Source organism: Notolepis coatsorum (genome assembly GCF_963971535.1).
Source record: "Notolepis coatsorum genome assembly, chromosome: 19".
In the NCBI taxonomy this organism is placed as follows: domain Eukaryota; kingdom Metazoa; phylum Chordata; class Actinopteri; order Aulopiformes; family Paralepididae; genus Notolepis; species Notolepis coatsorum.
In genome coordinates this window covers 4642785-4649196 of record NC_140183.1, presented here as the reverse complement: position 1 = coordinate 4649196, position 6412 = coordinate 4642785, and positions in this window count along the sequence as shown.

Sequence of the window (6412 nt, the reverse complement as noted above, 5' to 3'; positions counted from 1 at the left end):
AGGTCTAAAAACCGTCTAGTCTAACTATTAGAGTGGCATTCTACTGTGTAAGGGGAGATTTCCAAATAGTCTGTGTCACCTTTCTGACCTCTGGGTTAGTCAGCAGCAGCCGTGTTGTAACCTGAAGTTCCTTCCGTAGGGTAAATATGACCTTTATGATCTCAACGGTTATTCTCAGTTTGTTTTAGTTCTCAACGATAGTTCTCCTTTCGGCCCGTCTTACTATAGTCCTGAGGGGTCAGTTTTATTGTCTTAAGGTCAGCCATCTGTTTCTGGGGAGTCAACCTGCCTCAAGCCTAGGGTCTCAGAAATACCTTCACATGGTGTTCTAAATAGCCTTTCTATCAATCAGCATTTTGTCTTTCAAATCATTTTCCTTGTACATTTCACTTGCATTTATTCATGTTTTCATTTAGAAATATACGACAATCCACCCTTAGGGGGTTTAATAACCCACTATACAACATTAATTTTCTAAATTAAACATGTTAAAAATCATAACCATAATTTTTGCTAATATTTTTCAAAATTTCCAAAAAAATCCAAAATTTACCCAAATCGAACTACAAAACCCCTTTCCATCTGTACAGTTACAAAATCATCATTTCACCTACCTTTTTCTCCTTTCACAGTTTATACACATTTATCAGTTATTATTATGACATCCAGTCTAAGAAAGCTGTTCCTGTTTTTACAAGAAACACTCTTTCAATAATAGCTTTGTTGTTTAGACTATTTTTTATCCGTGTAATTAGCTTAAATGTCTATTTTGTGTAATGGACTCTGCAAGAAAAGATTAATACATCACACCACTAAAATATTAACACTCTAAACATTTGAGGGAAATTCAAACAAGCAACATAAATCATTTTTACTCCTTAAAAAGACCACTGAGGCCTCAATTATTCTTCGCTTTCATCCCTGTCAGTTATCTCTGTTTAAACCTCCTGAGGCCTTTACTGCTAACTCGTTTTTGACCGTTTTGTTTCTTCTTGTTGTATTTTGTGCTAATCACCGCCTCTTCTTCGTTGTATGCAGGTCTCTGGTACTGCTCCGATTCTCCACAGAAGGAAACGATTTTCCCTCTGTCCTTTTTGCATTTTGGATTATTATTTACAAAACACACAATAGATTGGAAACTTTTATTTTTCGCAGATACATCTTTACTGTTCTGCATTTTGACAATACATTTTTCTCCAAATCAATTATCTATGTATTTCACAGCTTCTTACGTTAGCATTCAATCAAATCACCTTCGTCTCATTTCTTTTTGTGCTGTACTGTTTTACTAGATTCAATATCTCAAGATCAACACAACTACCTCCACCCTTGACAGTGGAATAACCATTATTTCACTTTCAAATACCTTGTTTCCCGACAGCTCCTCGGTCCGGACAGTCAGCTCTAGACGAGGCCAATCACCAACAGAACCTATGTGCATGGTCAACAAACCACAGTCCCTTTAAACACACATTACACACACTCCGCCAGCTTCCAACAAGCCGGTGCAGAGTCCTCCATAAGTCAATCATCAAATTCACATGTCTGCACTCTACATGAACACTATTTCGGCCAATTTGCGACCAAAAACCTACAGAGCTTTCTTATAGACAGAGAAATATGTGTCCCCAACACTTATCATAACCCAAAAAGTGACACAACCCTCCAGATTCTACATCTGGAGCCTTAATGAGCGGAAAACAAACCATGAACCAGCTCCCGTCCATTCCCAGTTTCCAGCCCATTATATCAGACTTCCTACCAGTCCCGCTGTGTCACCACCACCCGCTATCCCTGACCGGCGAGAGAACTCCCCCAGCCAGCCAGTTCCTAAAAAAAAAAAGTATAGTCAACCAAAAACAAAGAAAATTAAAAATAAACAAAAAAACTGTGAGTGCCTACATGCTACACACCCATCCAACAGATTTAAACTATCATCTAGAGGCATAAATACCCCCGCAAAACTAAGACAGCAAAATTAGAAATCCAAAAAGAAATAAAATAAGTAATGAAATAATAATATTGTTGTTGTTCTTTTTTTTTTTTTTTTTTTTTTTTTTTTAATTCCTTAATTCAACCTTGACCACCCTTTGATCAAGTATTGTAATCACTACTATAAATAGTCCTTTGTTTCTAACTCTGTCTAATATTATATGTTCCATTGTTCCTGTCTAAAACCATAAATTTTGTTAGTTTAGATTAATCCATGCAATTTTCCCAGTTACTTCATCCCATCAACAGCCCCAACTTACCCTGGTTAGTCTTCCAAACCATTTTAGTAACTTGCACACCTAATCAAACCTTATCTATGTATCTGCGTCTCTATCCTTATTCTAATCAGTCTCATTTTCCATTTTAATTTATCAATAACTCTATTTACTCGAGCACCCAATAGGCTTTGTTTGTGCATTTCCGCTTTGCTCTTAATCAACCTATGACCTATGCAGACACCCCCTCTGACAATGTCCCAACTCTCCACATTCCCAGCAACCCTGTTTGGACTCTCGCTTCTTACTGGACGTTCGCTGAGTCCGCCACCCTTTGTAACATGACCGAGCGAAATGGCCAACCTCCCCACAATTCCAGCACACAGCCGACGCCGGCCATCCCAGGGGTTCCAGTTTACCCAGTTTATCACGACTCCCACAGTCTCTCGGCTGGCCTCCCACAGTCCTCGCCAGGTCCACCCCTCTCCTGTCCTCTGGTCGCATGTCCTGTTGCCTGGAGGAGAGAGGGGCATACCTGTCCTTTTCTACTGCCTCTCCTCGGGCCTTCTCTTGTTGGGAGGGGCCTGGAAACCCACCCCTCCTGCGGTTCTGCTCACCCTGTTGCGGCCCAGTTCCCTGTCCGGGCAACGGAGCACAGGGCACTCTTTGATCACAGCGGCCTAGGTCAGACGCCCGAAGCATGATCTCAACAGCTGTCGCTTCTAGCAGCGCAGCCTTTCTTGCCAGGTCTCGCTCCAATCTCTGAGTCTCGTGTGCGGCTTGACCGATCTCCAGCTGTGTCTTCATCAGATCTCGATGAACTGCCTCGTGTTGTTCGAACGCTGTCACAAACGCTCTCTGTCGTCTATAGTATGCTGCCTCTTCCCCCATCTCAGCACTGGCGGTTTGACGTCCCATCGTTGGGCTCCGCCTCTCATCTTGGCTTTGGTGCTGAGGGCAGGGTAGACATGGGAAACGGGTGGGCTGTAGAAACTGTTCGTGTATTCCATACCTGCTGTCGGTCTCAGTTCCAGCCCTCCGGCCAGAGTGGACTTCGTGGGACGGCTGTAACCTCAGTCTCTTTTTCTGCCCCTTGGTTAAACCGCAGTCGCCTGCAATGGACACTCCAGCTTGAATCGGTTCTGGTTGGAGTAACACCGTTGTCACTGGTTCACTCCCCTGTATCGGAATCAAAGTCAACATTCCAAGTCCTTCTGTCGTACTGGTCACATGAGAGAAGTCCATATTCAAATCAATCAGATCATCACTGGTATAGTCTATCTGGGAAATGTCTGCAGAGGCCCTCGGCCTACTCCCCCCAATGGCCCGATCACTAAGGCCCTCCTCCATATCGTTGTTGTTGTTATTCTATTGTTACTGCATTTAACGCTTCAGCTGTTCCTATCAATTTTCCACTAAGGTGAACTTCCTATGTTACTGTCATTCATTCCACTTTCAACACACTCTTGTAATCACCGTTTGAAAAAACAAGTTTCTCTGTCTTCCACTACTTCTACTTACTTGAGTTAAAACACTCACACTGTCAAATTTTTACTGTGCAGACAAGGATTGATAACTGGCTTATCATTCATACTTATACCAAGGCGCATTAAAGCCGTTTTCCCTAGATGGTTATGGAAGTCGTTAGAGCTCCTGTCCGGCCGAGCACCTGTACAGAAAGAAAGCAGAAACATCCAGACTTAATACAGTGGCATTTCCCTTTTATTTCCACTATTCGTTATGCATTGGAAATGTCGGGCAACACTATACTAATATATTTAAAGAGACACAGTGTGATTTGTTTGAAAAAATAACGATACAGCTTATCTTGTTTTTTGTCCGTTCCTTCAACAGGAACACTGGAGGTTTCCAATCCCCTGTGTGCTCTCTCCACCTGATTTCCTGGGAAATATAATCATTAATCCCCTTCCTATCCATTGTCTAATAATCCTTTGTAAACCTGGTCCTTCATCTGATTCTAATCTCTCTTTGCTTGATGAATCTGTTCATCCTAACCTTATTTCTTACTTTTAAATGCCCGATTAGCGTATCGACTAAATGTTTTATTCGCTTTCGCTTCACTCCTCATACAACATCCATTTCATTCATCCTTACACACAACCATACCCCCTCACAACACTTAATAAAAATTAATTAGTGTTGCTACTGCTACCAACCACCTAATCAGGGAAAACAATAAACTTTTAGCAACTTAGATCACTAAAACCCTGACCGACACATAGTACAGCTGGCCACGTTAATAAATTCACGGACACCCGCACCATGCCACCGCAATATCCTTCAGATCCTTGAATACACAAAGAACCGTCAACTCACAGCCCAAAGCGTCCTCCCTTCAGTTTCGAACCTGAACGGAAACACCCCAAGCCTTCCTTCCAAGGAATATCACAACTCAACCTACCACCACCTGCACCCAGACAGGCCAACGCCCATCCGGTACCTACCTCACATACACAATAACAACGCAGTACAAATAAACCTCCAAATCGATAACCCACAACATACGCCGCAATCTAGGGATGGCGAAATACAAGGAGAGACAGAGAAGGGAAAAGAAAAAAGGAGGGAGGGATACAGGGATACAGGGACTAAGGGGAGGAAGGGGGGGGGGGGGGGGGGCACACAATGCAACATTAACTATTACCAAAACCGTCTACACTCAATCAGCAGAATACCCCGTATTGCCTGGTCCCGTTTACCCACAGGACTTCAAACCTATCACCATCATCTGCTGCCAACTTTAACTCAAATCAACCTTAACTTCAATCAGACTAAAAGAATGACCATGAATATTCTATTTATCCTATGTAATCCTATTTTAGCAAGTAACATTATTCTAATATAACCAATACTCCACGCCCATGATGAATTGAAAATGGGGGACCCTGATGTAAACAAGACGAAAGTCTTTCTCCGGTCTGCATCCCCTTAACAATTGTGTGTATTGAGCTGTACTGTACTGCACCCATTCTACAATCTGTTAATAAAGTTTTCAATCAAACAATCAATCAGGCAATCCATCCTAAACAAAACTTCCTTTGTGCACCCGTCATCTCACAAAGTTAAGCTGGGAGACAGGGATGGAGCGGAGGGGGGCGGGGGTGGAGGGGGGGGGGAGGGAGGGAGGGAAGGAGGGAGAGAGGGAGGGAGGGAGGGAGGGAGAGAGAGAGAGAGGGAGGGAGGGAGGGAGGGAGGGAGGGACAGGGAGGGAGGGAAGGAGGAAGGGGAGAGTGTGAACGAGGGAGGAAGAGACAGAGGAAAAAGGGGGGGGGGGGGGGTTCACGCCAAATCCCATCACAAAACGCAGCTGCTCTCACTTCAACCATACTTGGCCCATAACAAATACAGATTTATAATCAAACAAGTATTTACATCCCTCATCAACAACTGAAAAAACCGAACATAAAGAATTTACAAATCCCCACAAATGGTCGCTACTCAAAACCTATAATAATCACAAACCCTTCTCTACTGCCTACTGCACCTCGTTCCACCTGTAAAGGTGAAACTATAAAAGAGGCAACAGCGCCCTCCACTGGAACGTCTTGTCCATCACCACCAACGCACTACAGCACTCACCACTTCCTGTAGGAGGCGCCCACGCCTCCCCCGCAAGCGCGTCATTACGTAAACTACCCCAAGACGGGAACTCGACGTTCCACCTCAACCACAAAACTACAATTCCCAGAACCCTCTACACCGGAAGTCCCTGTCCTCCGCCTCTCTAAGATCCCGCGCCAGCAACAGTAGCAACACGCGAGATTCCCCGAGAGTTCAATCATGCTATATTGTTAGCACAGGTAGCTTAGCATCTTAGCTTCGTTAGCTCAGTGCTGCTAGCTCCTATTAGCTTAGCTTAGCATCCAACACCACTCCTCCTAAACGGCCCAGTCCTGTTGACTCGAGCGGCACAACACATCGCAACGTTTACACAACCCCTGTTTTCCCCCATAACATAACTTTAATCCTACCTAGCCCCCGTTCACAGAACATATATTATTATCTTTATCCCAGTACGCTCGCCCGATTGGCCCCGGCCGGCTCCGTATTTTAAATCTAACGCTCCCCAAGCTCCGACGCTCCCGGTGACGTCGTCAGCTCCAAATTCCCCGTTTTCTTTGATCTTTACTACATTACTTTTAGACCCCCACAGCCCCGATTTGAAAAATTTCAACGAACATTAC